Raw genomic sequence first — 17,837 nt, forward strand, 5'->3', positions numbered from 1 at the left:
GGGGGGCAGGGTAATTATTTAACAAAAAGTACCTTAATTTTGGCTATGTGTAAATGTTAAACTACAATAAAAAACAATAATTGTGTTTATTTATTACATTTAGTATAAACAATAGCAATAACGATATATTATGATATACTGATCTAATGCTATAAACGTTTCCTTCTGACACATATACAAAATAAAAGCTTGTGCCTAATATGTATATTATCATTATGTAATTATTTATAATTACAATATATAAACAATATATTTAGGCGTACATTTTACATGTATATAACATGTTTATTTGTATATTAAATGTTTATAACATAAAAGTCTATATAAATGTTGATATATTTGTAAATATTTTAAGTACATGCATGCTTGTGCATTTATATTTACATAATAAATACACAGTACACTCTTAGATATTATGTCAATACAAACTTTTAATTTGTACACAATAAGTCACTACTCTAAACACTATTCTAAACATTGTTGCTGTTTTTGTTACTGTTTTTAATTATTTTGTAGTGATCATGTACTTTATGAACAAATAAAAGCCATAGGATTATTTCTACAGCATTTTTATATTATATCTGGGTGATCCTGAACATTTCTGCAAATAAAGTAATGGCAAACCCAATGCATTAATCTCAGTACATAAATCTCTGTGTTGATTTCTAATATGAGTTGGCAAAAATAATAACAAAAACCTCACTACGCTATATTGTCCATATTTAACCTAATGTTGAGTTTCAAAAACCTAGAACGTGTATTGTTCCATATTTGAGCCAACGTTGGGTTGTTTAAAGAATTAAAACTAAATGACACTTTTTAACCCAATGATTGTGGTTTCCCAAATCCAACCCAAAGTGTTAAAAGTGTAGTGATGAAATGATACGTCTAATCCAGGGTTTCTGGAGATTTTAGCACGTTAAATTTAAGACTTTTTAAGATATTTTTAAGATCTTTATGAATCTTTATTTTAAGATCTTTAAGGAGTTTTTTCGAATGGCCCAGTTGAAAATATTTTAATTCTGAGCAAAATATTTCAAATAGGTATGCACAACAGTCCAGGTCAGTTTCCTGTAAATGAATAGAGAACTTTTAAATAAATGATATTGCAAGGTAAATAATCCAATAAACCATTATGGTAAATAGGGTTAAAAATTGCATTCCTAATTGAAAAGTTTCACGTTTTATTTAAATGAATTATTGGTGATTGGATGGGTGTTGCCCAAATTGGGTAGATCTACAAAATTAAGACCTACAACACACTATATCAGTAAATGTAAGACTTTTTAAGACCTAAAATTTAGTTTTTGAGAATTAAGACATTATTAAGACCTTGCAGACACGAACACTGATGATCCAAAACTCCATTTGAGATTCCATTTGGAACCAGGATTTTTTAAAAATGCACAACATTATGTCACCTTAAAATTATTAGAGATAAGGTTTTATCTGACATTTATGTCAAAATTGAGTTATTGACATATTCTTATTAAATGACAACATATTTACATTATGGGATGTTTTTTTTATAAGTTGGTTACATTTTAAGACTTAAAAAAATTTTTTACACACATACTGTTTGCTATATGGAATGCAAAAACTTTAAAGCTCAATATCTCAAAATCATTCAGAATGCAGAAAAAACATTTTAATTCCAAGGTGACGATTAGTTACATATCTAGTTTGTTTAGCAAGTAAAAACATTCTCAGTAGTGGCCAGCGACAATATCAAAAGTGCTCTTGAAACATTTGTCCAGCCATCAAACGTCTCAAAAAAGCCAACAGACTGGCGTATAGTGCAGTTGTGCCCTCAACATGTTTGTGTATTGACAGAATCTTTGGTTGGGGGCTCAGGGTTACTCGATGCTCAGAGACACTGTGTGGAGAGCACAGGTCAGAGGATGAGATGAGAGGAACCAGGCTTGACCTCCCAGGTGGCTGCACTGTCGTCCCAGTCCTTTTGTATTAACCAACTCAATAAATCCACAGGCGCCAGAACAGGTGGCCTCGGACACCTGTTGACATTTATTTCCTACAGACCAGAGTTGTGCTTTAGACAGAGGTTGCATGTGGCCTAAGTGAGCTCCAAATTCCTGAAAAGATGGAAAACTTTACTTTTACTCACAAAAGCGTTTTACTTGCATCTAAGAGTTACTGCCATTAACAAAATGGGTCATTTAAGGCTTTCCCTAGAGGAGATTTGAGTTGCGAAATGCATCTGCATCTTTTCGTAGGAATGTTTTAAGCATTTATGTAGCTTTTAAAAGGAAAAAAAAGGCTTTAAAGTGGAGACGACAAATGGACAGACAGCAATTAGCGGCATTCCCGCTCCGCTGAAACACCCGATCCGGATCGAGTACAAGGATCAATACGCAAAGCAGGGAGCCAACCATTCCTTCTCATTAATAATAGATTAGCAAGTTATCATTTTCACTCTTGTGCTGAGCGGAAATGTGTCTGATGCTATCAGCTGCGGTTGTTTTAGTGAAACTTGTCCATTAACTGGGTTTCAGACCTTTTACAGGATTTTGCTTTCAATTAACTCTACATCAAGCCAGTCGTTTTGCACATCAGTTCAATATCTCCGGTTTCCTTCATTAACAAGCGCGACTCCCTTGCTAAGAATCCAGTGCGCTGGCATCTGTGGCAAACTGAGCTTTTAAGCAAAAGTGAAATGATTGTCTGCGAAAATTGTCTGAAATGAAACTTATCGACGCTTTGCTTGCGTAGGACTTGAGAGATTCAATGGGCCGAGTAACATAGATAAATAGATGATTGGATAAGTGGGGAACTAACAAAAAATATATAAATTAATAAAGGAAAAATGATGCGCAGTGGGACTTCGTTCTCTAAGTGATCAGTGTGTTAGGCTGCTGTTGAGTGCGCCTCTTTCCAACATTATGAAATTATTTAAGAGAATGTGTTTCTGAGCACAATTATGCACATCCCTCTGTGATGAGCATTAAAGTAATGGCTGTCCTTCTAAGACGCTGCTGGAGAAATATCTTAAAGGGATAGATGAATACCTGCTGGTTTTTCGACAGACTCTTTGATCCTTTGAGAAATCTAACCTGGTTTGAATTCAAATGTTTGAGGTTGGATATGTTTTTTTCACTTTGCATTTCCTTGTGTTTGTCGTCAACGTGAACTGCCCCAGAAGCTCTGAAGCCTAATTTACTGATAATCTGATATACTGATAATATGGTGTGATCCCCCCCCCCTTTGCACTTGTTGTGTGCATTTATACTTCTGCATTCTGTCTGCTTGGCTCTGCAATAACAATTCTGAAACACTAGTTGGTGGGGTTTCAATGTGTGTAAAGTTTCTTAGTCAAGGTTTTGAGAATTTTAGGTTCCTGCTTAGGTTCAGTGGGCAGAGTGTGAGAGTTGCAGAAAGCTAGCTGACGGCAGTATCATTTTCAAAAACTTTTCAGTTTTGTTTCCAGGCCCCCAAAATCCTGGTGTTGTGCATATGAATCTTAAAAACACATAAAAAGCTTTCAGATTTTAGAAGAAAATGTGTAATAATTTTGGGCTGCATATTTAGGTTTTTAATCACAAGTTAAAATATAAGTTTAGAAGACTGAAAATTGTGTATGTATATATATATATATATATATATATATATAATTTTTTTTTTTTTTTTTTTTTTTTTCCCATAATTGTGTAATTCATTAGTTCCTTTAAGGACATTTGAGTTCCACAAGAGAAAAAAAGGGCCTCAGAACTGACAGAAATGAAAATTATATAAAGTTCTAACACTGTTTGGGTGTTATAGAAACATACATATTTACTAAAAGTATTAGCTCAATGTTCCGTTTTTGACAAGTTGATGAAAAAAAGAAAGTGAGGTAAGCTGTATCATATGACCAGGCGGTTTAGTGGAGGTTTAGCATTACTCCATGCCTTTAAACTGGTGCCCATCCTGGAGCCTTCAAAGCCGTGACTCATTATCTGTCTTTCCCACTGTTGACATGATATTGGATCAAAGACGGAGACGGGCAATCATGAGGGAATATCGTTACTAGCTCATTACTCGGCCCTCATGATAGAACAATGGAGTTATTCTGCCTCGCGGAGAAAACCTTCCTGTTTAGACAGAGCCATCAATATTAAAACGCACACCGGCGCTGGATGTGAGCGTTCCAGCTGGCTGCTCTTAGGGCCATTGTTATGATGAGCATTGCATGTCCAAACCAGCCGCACAATAGGCTAATGCCATCCAGGTCTCTCAGCTGGCAAAGCCACAAGAGAAACGCTTGCGTGAACTAGCAATGAACTGAACTTGATTATTATTTTTTACAAGCAAATTATGAATCTGATACCTATTTTCTGTTCTTTTTATTCCTCATAAGGGCTGCACAATATTGAAAAAACCGGAGATTGCAATTTTCTGCGATATGTTTTACAATATGAATGCAAATTCACTAGTTCATTAGCACTATTTGGTAAAGAAATCTTAAATTTAAACTGGTTATAATGGTTATCCCATAGCATTTGTAAGGGAATAAATCATGAATAATGGATAAAAAAAATAAACAAATTGCAAGCAAAAATAAATACAATCGAGCAAAAAAAAAGTAAAAACAAACAGTGTTATGGTTTTCTAAAGTGTCAAACAATATTCAGGTACAGAAATAAAATGTTTAAATGTAATGTAAAATGTGAAATAACAATGTAAAGACATTGTATTAATAATTAAAAGGAATTATTGTTTATTAAAGATACAAATGTTGCACTTTTTTGTACCCGAATGCTTCAATCTCTCTTGAAATGACTTCAAAACACATGCAAATGATAAACGTTCATTCGGTTTTGGTTAAACTGTGGACTAACTCCACAAATCTCATGCATTCTCTATTTCTCATTTTTTATTATTTGAAAAATAATTATTAGATTCTATTTTTAAATGATTGACCTCATTAAGCAATGCAGATTAAACTCTAACGATAGTTTGAGGACTACCTGGTTCATCTGCCTATGGGGGAGACTACTAAGATTTACCAGGATTACTAAAATAGTTGTAAACGATCAAACTACTTGCTGTACAAACAAGTGTTTCTATAACTATAACTATACATTAAAAAAATACATAAAAAGAAAACATCAGTTTGCAACATCGATCAGTATAACAAGCATTTTTATAACTCAAAATCAATGAAAGTGAAAGAGACTAAAGTCTCAAGCCAATAAGTTTCTTATTTAGTGACAGAATCAGGTCAATAAAAAAAATAACAAAAAAAATAAAAAAATAAAAAAAAACATGATGACCTACTTGTACGAAACAAACAGTAGTTAGACTTTAACATGTATGTTAACTTGTCAAGCTTCTTAAATATCTGCAAACATATTATGGTATGTTTATACTTTATTAGAGTCAAAAGCTTAAATAAAGCACCTTAAATAACCATTATACAGAATAAAGAAAATATGATTTAAACTTTTCTCAAGACAATGGACACAAATTTTCTTTCAGTATTTCCAGCATCAGAAACAGCAGGTTTCTCCCTGTGAGTTTTTTAAATATAACCATAATCCACTCTAGTGTTGCAAAAAAAAGTTGAAATATCATTGCGTATCAATATAAAATGATTTAAAATGATTCACTCTTGCTTTCAGTTAGTATAGATACTGGCTTTGCTTTTTCTTCTCACCAGCTTGGAGTTAAATAACTAAAAATAAGATAAGATTGCCCTCATTTTGTTTTTACTACTGTAGTTATGTATTGTCTTTTGGACTTAAAACTGCTCACATATCTGGTATATAATTTATTTCTACGTGAAAATGCAAAACATAGTATGGTTTATTTTTAGAAATAAAACTCTTAAGTGTTCGCTTTTACATGAGCTATAATGAAAGCTGTCCAAAAGCAAATTTTATGCGAACAATTTTTTGTTTGATGCTGAAAACCTCATGAACTTGCAGAACTAGAGGAATTGAAGGCCAATATTTGATACATTAGTTAAAGTTAATGCAGAATTTACCTTGTCTTCATCGACTCTGGCCTTTGTTCATTTATCGTTTAGACAATTTGCACTAAACATCAGTGCAGTTTGCATGCAAGTCCGGAACAGACTTTTTCTAAACAAGAAAAAAAAAAAAAAAAACAACAACAACAGCCCACTGCCAATCACATATTTGAAGCAAAAGCGGTCAGATATTTTGCAGGTGAGAGCTCCAGCAAACATAAGGTGCAGGAAGTTCTGGGCGACTCTGAGCGCTTAGGGCAGCCAGGCACTATGAAAGATTAAGGAGCCATGAAATATCACCAGATTGGAATTATTTCGAAAGGTTAACCCAAAGTGTTCGCCCGAGACCACTCTAGAGAGCCTCAGGAGTCTGGCCACCGCAGCTAACGGTGTTACCGAAGGGCGCAATTATGACACAAACATAAATGGTCATAAATCTGACTGCTTTATTTGCTATGACCAGCACGTAATCCGAGTTAACCCGCCGATTTTCTCAGAGGACTCATCTAGAGGATGACGAGTTGCAGGAGAAACATTCTAGCCTCTGTGGAAGTGAGTAATGGGATTTCTGCCTGAGGTTTACTTTGATTTTTCGAAAAGAGCCTTTAAAAAGTTGAGGAATAGCCACTGCACATGCAATACAGACTTTTACAGAGAGGAATACAAAGAGAAAGTTAATGTATGACTGTCCAGCTAAATTTCATAGATATTTAGCAGGTAAGCATTAAAATAAAATAAAATAAATGAAATAAAATAAAATCTAAAAAAATAAAAAATAAAATAAATGAAATAAAATAAAAAAATAAAAAATAAAATAAATAAAATAAAATCTAAAAAAATAAAATAAAATAAAATAAGATGAATTGGTGGTTCATTCCGTTGTGGCAACCCCTGATTAATAAAGAGACTAAGCCAAAAAAGAAAATGAAAATAAATTAAATTAAATTAAATTAAAACTAAACAAATTTTTTTTTTAATTATTGTATTATATTTAAGTTATACAATTGTGTGTAAAAATGTGCAAAATTACTAACAATAAATATATTTTAGTTACAAAATATTTTTTGACTACAAAACAGGCATATTGAGAATGAAAACTAATATAAAACAGCAACAGCCTCTTCTTCTACATTTAAAAGTCACCACAACCATATAAATTAGGAAAGCACTCCTAGAATACACCAAGTCAAGAATCTCCCACACTTCAGCATACATGTTTAAGCAGCCCAGTCCTGCCTCCGTATATGAAATGAAAGTGTGTATGTTCACGTTTGGAGAGTCTTTTTCATCTTCCAGCATAAACAGCTCTGGGAGAGCTCAGAGGAGGGAGGCTGTTAGTTAAAGGGCAACCGTCACCTTGGCACAGCCTGGGCCATTGACTGGCGGGTGGGCAGAGGAAAGCTTAAGTGCCCCCCGGGGGACGAACGATGTAGGATTGGAGAGGAGATCAGTGGCGAGATGCTGGATCAATGGAAGAGGGTTTTGGGTTACATCATCTATCACAGTCAAAGCTCCTCTGACCCGCGCTAACTAAATTAATCAGCTTCGTAGCTGCTCGCACATCTTACCTCTGCCCTTTTCTACAAGTCTGCCGCGTTTAAACTTTCACACCATGTGTCAGGAGAAAATTTAATTACAGCCCTTGTGGGATCTGAACACAAATGTGCCTGGACTTGACTGGGGCGTTCATTAAAATGAATTCGCCATAGCAGATTTACAACTACAAAATATTGTGTGAGACTAAATACGGGTGCGTGATATGCTAATTTAAGGGGATATTTGCTGCTTTTTTTTCTTTCTTTTTTAACACTTTATGCAAATTTTGCACCATTCAAGTGGCATTGAAATATCTCATGAATATATCTAACTGATTGTATTAAAGAGAAAGTGCTTATTTTCTTCATTTATTTTGCTTGTGTGTTTACAATGTTCAATCTGTTTGGTCATATTAGTGTTTACTGGCGTGTCTTTTTAATGTTAACTTATTAGTTTAACATGTAATGCAAAAAAAAAAAACAGATGAACCAATAAAACAATACAACGCAGCAAAACAAGCAAGAAAAATCTAAACAAGATCAAAAACTGCTAAACACAACAACTCAGCCCATTGAAAAACACAAAACATGATCAAGATCCAAGTAAAAACTAACTGAAGCGCATTCATTCATTCATAGGTTCTACTTCAGAGGTCATCACAGTGGAATGTACCGCCAACTACGGCTGCATGATATAGGAAAAAACTGACATTGCATTATTTTGCTGATCTGCAATATGTATTGTGATATGAATATAATTTCACAAAAGATGACCTAAATTATTCTACTTGCAAAGACTGCATAAAACTTAATAATCAATTTGCAAGCATTGATGAATACAATAAAAAAAAGTTAAAAACACTTATATATTGTTTTGTGTTTTATGGTTTTCTGTGAAGTTTAAGAGCATTTAAGAACATAAATTTAACATCAATCAAATAACATTGTATTGTTTTCATTGTATAATAGATTAAATACAATTTAATTTTTTGTTAAATCTCTAAACGGTAGACTTTTTTAGTTTAAATTTGCTTGATATTTTTGTCACAGTTCATTAAAACATTGAAATGAAAATGTTTCACTCTATTAGTGGTAAACTTTGCAATGAATCCACAAATCATGTTCTGAAATGTGTTTCATTATAATCACAACTCAACATTGCAAATCCTGCTATGTGGCTATTTGCAGAATCAATACTGAAACGATATATTGGGCAGCCCCATCTGCCAACTAATCCAGCATAAGTTGTACGCAGTGGATGCTCTTCCAGCCGCAACCCAGTATTGGGAAACACTTATACACTATCATTCACTACGGACAAATAGTTTACCCAATTTACCTATAATACATCTCTTTGAACTGTGGGGGAAACCGGAGCACATTGCAATATTTTTTATGCTGCGTTATGAATACAATTTCACTAGATGAGTTAAAAATCTGTCTGGAAAGAATTTATTATTTTAAACAGATTGGAATGATTCTATAGGGGAGTGCATAAAATATAACAAACGATCTACAAGCATAGATAAATGCAATATGCAAATTAAATAAACAGCGTCTTATTGTTTTCTGAAGACTCAAAAGAATTCATTATGAAGTATTCAGCTATACAGTAATTCAATAATCAAGTGTAAAATGGTGCTGAATAGTCTTCGTTTTACAGACAATTCGATAAAATTAATTGTTATAAATTTTTTTATTACAAATGGCATAATTTCTTATCCCTGAATGCTTTTAAAATCCTCACTATGTCACAGCCCTCAAAAAACACTTGCAAAGTAATCCATTATAATCCAGACTCAACATTGCCTATACTCGCGATGTACTGCGAATCATCACATTGCGACATTTCAGGAGAGCATGCATTGTGTAGCATATGTACATATGGCTGCATTTAGTTTTTTAAATGAAAGCTACGAGGCTACGACTATGACGCCGTTTCTTTTTGCGATTACCAGCTAACCGATTACCACCATAAGGATGGCTTTCTGGCTGTTATCAGTTTGTCCAGTTAGCTTGTCATATCTGTCAGCTGAGTTGAAATGCAGAGAGGAGTTAACCATGATAACAGGGTTTGAGTCCGGTGAAGAACGGTTCCAGAAAGCGAGTAAGACATAAACAGAATCCAAAAAATAAAATAAACAAGTAAATGACAGAGTGAGAATGTGGTAATATCTGAAAACATGGTAAAAACCAGGCGAGGTTTTTTTTTTTTTTACTGGAATGCTTTTTAAAACTGTCAGTTGGATTTTAGGAAGGGTCAATTGGTGCTTTTGAAAACATTATTGGTTGGGTTTAGGGAAGAAGGAGGGTGGTTTAGTTGATTGGTCAGTCAGTCAGTCAAACAGTCAGTCAATGGTGGCCTCTGATGAATTTACGTAAGAGGAGCAGGCACGGATAGCACTTGTGAGAGAAATTTGAGATCTCAAAAAGCATACAAAGTGACCTCTGGTGGATTCGCAAAAGCAAAACCTGCAGAAAAACGTAGCTTATGGGATGTATTTGGTTTTCTCCAGAAATGCATATAGAGGTACGTTTTCAGAATGAACCTGGGTTGAATATATTGTGCAGCCCTTTTGGAAATATTCAAAATGACTCAAACAGCCAACCGAACATAAATGCTGTTTAAGCTACAAAAAGAAGCCTCCAACAATTATGAAAAGCAAAGGCAGTCTCACTCAAGGGAGATATCCAGAACTCTACTGCAGGCACCCTGAACTGAACATGTGTTGCGTATTTCTGCAAGAATGCCGGAGAGCTGTTTAGAACAGCGACTCACGGAAGGCAGAAGAAGATCGACACCAAACACGATTCATGTTGCCAATCCTGGAGGCCTGAGCAAGCCAAGTGTGTGGGTCACATTGTATGAGAACAAAGAGCTTTAGTCATTGACAATTATAGGGTCAGAACAAAGGGGACAAGGGGAAAAAAGAGTTCTGATGGGAGTCAGCGGAGGATGAGGAGAAGCCGGCTTTAACGCTGATGAGAAGCAGGGGGATGTCGATTCTCCACAACAAAAATGTCATAAGCTCTCAAACGCAAGTCTGTACTAATGTGATTAGCTGCTCATGTCTGTGATTACATAAAAAAGAACGCTTTATGGATATTAACGAGCCAAAGTGCCTCAACAAGCTTCAGAGGCTCTTGGAGGAGATTCTTGACAATGTGGAGACTTCAAGTTTTGACAATGAGTGATGTGCATCTTTTCTAAACGCTTTTAATGGAAGAGATGTGATGTGACAGTGTGTATGTGCAGAAAATGCAGGGAAATCATGATTTGGTGAGTGTGAGGACAACATTATTATTATTATTATAATTATTATTATTATTATTATTAGTAGTAGTAGTAGTAGTAGTAGTTGTTGTAGTTGTAGTAGTAGTAGTAGTAGTAGTAGTAGTAGTTGTTGTAGTAATAGTAGTAGTAATAGTAGTAGTAGTATGCAAAATAATGAATGAATGAATGAATGAATGAATGAATGAATGAATGAATGAATGAATGAATGAAGGGCATCACAGCAGCACAGTGGGTAACACAATCACCTCGGAGCAAGAAAGATAAGTTGGTGGTTCATTTCGCTGTGGTGACCCGTGATTAATAAAGGACCTAAATTGAAAAGAAAACGAATAAACAAACAAACAAACAAACAAACAAACAAACAAACAAACAAACAAACTAACTAACTAACTAACTAACTAACTAACTAACTAACTAACTAACTAATTAATTAATTAATTAATTAATTAATTAATTAATTAATTAATTAATTAATTAATTAATTAATTAGTTAATTAGTTAATTAATTAATTAATTAATTAATTAATTAATTGATCAATAAATAAATACTGCATTTATATAAGGGATGCATTGAAACGATAATTCTAGATGCACTTGTTTGGAAATCAAAAATGATTTGTTATAATAATAATAATGATTATTTTATTAGGGAATATAAAGTAATTTTGTAGGACATTTTATATTGATCTCATTGCCTTGAATTGCTTTAATTTATATTTTTCTTTATAAAATAACACCAATTGAATTAAAAGTGAACGAAATCGAGAAACATCATTTTACTAGTGTTACCATGACAACAAACTAGTGCTATTGCAAGCACCCGGAACTAGTATACTGCATAAAAATGTCCTGTCAGCGCAATAATTCAGCAGACTTAGCTTCTCTGGTAAGCATGTGCGGTTTATGGATAGATAAACAATTAAGCGGAATATCCACCCTAACCCTAACCCTAACTTCCTAAAATCAAAAATACCATGATGATTTTTGGCAGACGAAAGTTTGATGCACTCCTATATTTTACACGATCAAAAGCAATATTTAATTTATAGTTTGTTAAAATAATTCAAATATGTCATACCAAAACCAAAATTAATTGTCTAGATGCTCTAGTGTGTTTAGGAATAAAAAGGTCACAATTTACAGTACGGATAAGGGAGGAATCAATGAATTATTAAATTACTTTTAAATAGTTTCATTTAAAGATGACAAAGATCAACTAAAATAAAAAAAATAATAATTTTTACCTACACATCCAATAAAAAAATATTAATACAGAGAACGAAAGAAACGAAACGAAAGAACGAAAGAAAGAAAGAAAAAAAGAAAGAAAGAAAGAAAGAAAGAAAGAAAGAAAGAAAGAAAGAAAGAAAGAAAGAAAGAAAGCACTTATACACAGCAATTAACTGGCCAAAAATGCTAGATTAATACTAGATGAGGGTAAAGGACATCTAAATTTGACCCACAGACACCAAACCAGTAACTAACTACCTATTAACCTCTAAAGGTCAGCCTCACACACACACACACACACACACACACACACACACACACACACACACACACACACACACACACACACACACACACACACACACACACACGTATGTAATTCCATAGGTTTCCATTGTTTTTATAATGTACAAACTGTATTTACTATTTTACCTACCCCAACCCTATTGCTAAAGCCAACCCTCACATTAAACTGTAGATTTTCAATTTCTGGGCCAAAAAGACCCTTCTTCTGTATGATTTATAAGCCTTTTAAAAAATGGTGACATGGGCAATGCATAAGTCATTTTATCTGCGTATTATATCGTGTAATATCTGCGTCAGATATTATTCAAAATATGTGTCCTGATATGTCACATGCACACATACATACTTGTTGTTTCCTGAATTCTCCTTTCTAATTCTACTTTGTTTCCTAATCTATTTTTCCAATAGATTCAGATATAGACTGACAGACTGTATGGTCACAATATCCTTGACAGTGCAAAATTACATAATTTTCTTCATCACTTGAAATTAAAGTGTCTGACAACAGAAACATAGCTAATAAAAATTTAAACCAGTATAAATAAATAAATAAAATACCCAAAATTTGACAGAATTTGATTATTTGACATTATTTGAATATACCCTATACCTATATAAATATATATTAGCACACTCAAAAAATTATTGTTTCTGCTTGTTCAAACTACTTATTTAATATGTGTTGAATCAACACAATTCTTAAGGTCTTTTAGGGACAATAAATTGTTTTACGTTAAATCCACTTACATTTGCAAAAACAATTAAGTTAGCTTGATCGATTTGTGTTGGAAAAACACAAAGGAATTGTGTAAAAAAACAGCCATTTTTACAGTGCAAGCTAGTGTTCAACTGGACTTGTGCCCCACTACAAAACAATATCAATCATTTAAATAAATAAATATATTTATTTATGAATAAATAAATAAATAAATAAATACATACTGAAATTTATATATTTTGTTAATTCATTTTTCTTTGTTATACAAAAAACATTTAACCACGTTTCATGCCTTCGTCCTGCAATGTTTATCATGTAATGCGAACTGCTCCTCAGGGCTTTAATTCTAGCATGTTCTTCACAGCAGCAGTGTTATATTAGAGGATGACATACGTTCACATATAATGTTTTTACGACTGTCCTTCAGTCAAGGACACTGCATGATCTGATCATCAGAGGACAGTGTTAGATCTGAGAGTTTGGGGATCGACCGGCGTTAATTAAGCTATTAATCTCAGATCATTAACCTCTGCTGACCAGTCCTTTAATTCAAGCCTGCGATATTGCCTTATGCGAGCCTCCTCGCTTTCCCCTTTTCTCCGTCTCTCTGTCATTGAAGGATCACAGCTGGAGACTAACAAAATTACCTCGCGAGTGCCACTCGATTGAGGATACGGTTACTTTTAATTAAAAAGAATCAATTTCTATTCCTGTCAGTTTCACTCAGTGACCATATGGACACTTGAAAACACAAACCAATTTGCTGCCGACCACCCAGTTGGTGCAGCGCAGAAAACAATCGGCCGCTTAATTGATTTATAGAGGTCTTTTTTTTACACACAGATAAAATATAAAGGTCTTGGTTTGCAGGCGTTTCACAATGTCTAATTACTCCTCAAACAGTATAGGCCATATATGTGGGCTGTCTATTAACACAGAAGGACTTTTATTTTGTACTGAATGTAAAGAATTGCCTTGAGTGGGAGAAAAATTCAAGCTTTCTCTTGGACTGGATTTATGAAGCACCTTCGGTTTTTGCTGTAACAACTAAATTTTCACAATTCTTCTTGGCATTAAAGAGTAAATAATGAGGATATACAGTACACTACTGTTCAAACAAACAAATTTCATTTTTAATGTTTGTTTATTTTTTTATTGATTAATTGATTTTTAAGAGAGTCTCTATTGCTGCTCACTAAGCAACATTTATTTGATCCAGTACAGAAAAAAAAACTATTAATAACTATATGAACTGATTACATGGACTTTAATACTACGCACACACACACACACACACACACACACACACACACACACACACACACACACACACACACACACACACACACACACGAGCACACACACACACACACACACACACACACACACACACACACACACACACACACACACACACACACACACACACACACACATCTGGGCTGAGTCTTGTTATACTGTTTGTGAGCATTACGATGCATTTTTCTCAGCAATCTGCAGCCACTAGATCGCTGATGATCACAACACCTATACATTGGGCTGGGCGATATGGCAAAAATGCCTTCTCAATATTTTATTCCATATCGGATGATAACAATATTTATTTTTCAATATGAGTTGTTAATGCTTCCAGATTATCCCAACAATGACTAAAGCCATGAAGACTAGATGCTTAATTAAAAAACATTTTAATGTATGGTTTAATAACAAAAATTATCTTTTTTTTTTAAATTGAGGCATGAACTATAATGACAATTTTTATGTGTTCACTAGAGTGAATCTGATTAATGTTAGCTCCTCCACATCTAACTATCAGGGACCTGTAGAGTTAATGCGTTCGAATAAATTGCACACAATTGACCGTGTGCTTTTCAAAAATAATGACGGTGGATAAAAGTTTAATTGGTGAGCATCTAATAAAAAAATGCCCTGCAGAATAAAATCAGCAGGATGCCCATTTGGATCTTTCCCTTACTGACATTATTGGCTATGTTTGCATGGACATCAGTATTAGTTATTTGCCTTAATAGACAATAATACAATCAAGTTGTTTTACGCGACGTGCTTTTTAAATGTTGCGTCACCAGGCTATCCACGTTTCCTACAAAGTTTCACGTAATTTTGGGTGACTTTAACTGCAGTTCGGCAGTTTCACTTTCACTCATGAACATTTCATTTATTTCCCTGTGACAAACTGGGGTATTGCACCCAAATAAAGAGTAAGGACTGGTGGAAAAATGTTGTTTCAATAGAATTTAATAACGCCGAATGGAAAGAAAAAAACATCCACATTTTGTGATGTGTGTGTGTGCGCGGTCCTTTACTGACAGCCGTGTCAGTGGATCTTGTCGGAAAATATGGCAAAAAGTCCTACATGACGGTAATAGTTTGATTGTGATGTTTACTTCAATAATGCCACTAATATATGCATACACCACATATCTTAATTCTATTTCTGTTTATTTCAGTTAAGACTTTAGTTGGATTAAAGTAATAAAAAATTGCTGTTTACATGGTAGACTCTTAATCAGAGTATTGTCTTAATTGTATTCAAATCAAAGTATTGGTGTCCCATGTATATGTACTCAGTTTTTGACTCAACCGCACGGTCAGGGCTCTGGGAACTTATTCTGTTTGCACATACAGTACATCAAAAGTATGTTATGACTCACACTTATTGACAGTGTAAGATGATTTACGGTTAGTCGTGTCAGGAATCCGACCATGTTGTTCTCACAGAAACAGGCTCAGTCATCACAAGGAATCAGATAAGCTATATGTTTCAATGTAATTAATGCTTCGCACTTTAAATGCACCAAGTAATACGTGAATGATGTGTGCACATGCACTATAATTTTGGCTCACGGGAGGGGGGTGGGGGGTTATGGGGCAAGTGAAATTAGGCAAACTTGGTGTGGTGGTGGGGGAGGGGGGTGTCCCACTTCACTTCCTAATCTGCAATTGCCTCTCTGGATATCACACTAACTGTACCCCAAAAAAATAAATAAATAAATAAAAAATAAATTACTAATACTTTCCTTCTTAGACTTTACAGACCTGAAATTTGCCTATAGCACTTATTTATTGTTGCTCTTATTGTTGTGTAAGTCGCTTCCTTGTCCTCATTTGTAAGTCGCTTTGGATAAAAGCGTCTGCTAAATGACTAAATGTAAATGTAAATGCAAAAGGTTGCAAAACCCTGCCCTAAGTAACTTGTAAAGAAAAGTCCAGAACTTATCTTTGTTATGATCATAAACTTTGTCGCGATTCGGTTTGATATAGTTTATCAGCCCAGCCCTACCTACACATACTCATTCACACTCATACACTACAGTCATTTTAGTTTATTCAATTCACCTATACTGCATGTATTTCAACAGTGGGGGAAACCAGAGTACACAGAGGAAACCCACACTAACATGGGGAGAACATGCAAACTCCACACAGGAATGCTAACTGTCCCAGCTGGCACTCAACCAGCAACCTTCATGCTGTAAGGGGACAGTACAAAAATGAAAATCAGAGAGAAGGCAACAATTAAGTTAAATAAAAACAAAATAAAAAATGGAGGACAAAAAAAAAGTCTTTGTCAGCATCCTTTACCAACAAAGTGCTGTAGATCCGGTTATATATTAGACAACATCCTAGTACACAACAATGTTAGTGAGTAACTAAGTAAATATTGTTATGATGATGATGATACTACATGAAATACTGTTAGTTTTTTTTTTTTTTTTCCAGGAATGCAGGACCAGATCTCAGCTATTAAATTGTGAGAAGCTTTAGATTGTGTTAACACTTGGAGTTCATTTCTTTAGGTTGTTTGGTTCGTTTGGTCCCATTGTAATAAATTATTTATTTGGTCTTAATTTGCTCATACGTTCACACTCTAAAGATCCAAAAATAGAGAGTTTGTTTTAATCCAGCCAAACCTGCCAAGTGTGAAAAACACCCTCAAAATAACAAGTCACTGTTTCCTCCTGCAAGTGCTAGAAGCTATTTTCTTTACAACACACACAAAATACAGTTTTGTAATTTTTTCTGTATACACAAGTTTACAGTTGAAAGATTCATTCTTATTTTTTCCAGCTCATTAATTTTAGGTAGAAACAAAAAAACACTTGCTGCTTTGCATTTTCAAATGAACTGTACAAGTAATTTCAACACCAATTGAAACAACTTAAAACATACATTTCCTTGAATTAAAATGTAAAGCTTGAAACCTTAATAAAATAAATACAGATAGTAGATCAGGGGTGCCCAAACTTTTTTTTAATGGGCCATGGATAATTTCCTTATTTAAACAATACATTTTTAAAAATGACTAGAAATCTGTTATTTATATTAACTATTTATTCATTTATTTTCTTGGGTCAATCCAGGCCAACTTATCCAGCAAGTTTTTACGCAGCGCATGCCTTTCCAGACGCAACCCAATTCTGGGATACATCCACACACACACTCATACACTACGGACAATTTAGCCTACCCAATTCACCTGTCCCGCATGTCTTTGGACTGTGGGGGAAACCGGAGCACCCGGAAGAAACCCATGCAAATGCAGAGCATGCAAACTCCACACAGAAACGCCAACTGAGCTGAGGCTCGAACCAGCAACCCAGCGACCTTCTTGCTGTGAGGCGACAGCACTACCTACTGCGCCACTGCTTCGCCCTATTTATATTTACTAATACAGCCTAATTTGAATTTACATTTTATAATGAAATTATCACAGTAAAAGCAAAAACTATTTCATTTTATTTATAGAGTGGCGTTACACCAATG

The 17,837-nt window shown here is 34.3% G+C and overlaps 1 protein-coding gene across 28 annotated transcripts in view; it reads right to left on the reverse strand.

The window, feature by feature from the left end:
- Window positions 1-17,837, reverse strand: part of ptprfb (protein tyrosine phosphatase receptor type Fb) — a 368,812-nt gene that overhangs the window by 189,135 nt on the left and 161,840 nt on the right.

The sequence above is a fragment of the Danio rerio genome, chromosome 2, assembly GCF_049306965.1.
Source record: "Danio rerio strain Tuebingen ecotype United States chromosome 2, GRCz12tu, whole genome shotgun sequence".
In the NCBI taxonomy this organism is placed as follows: Eukaryota; Metazoa; Chordata; class Actinopteri; order Cypriniformes; family Danionidae; genus Danio; species Danio rerio.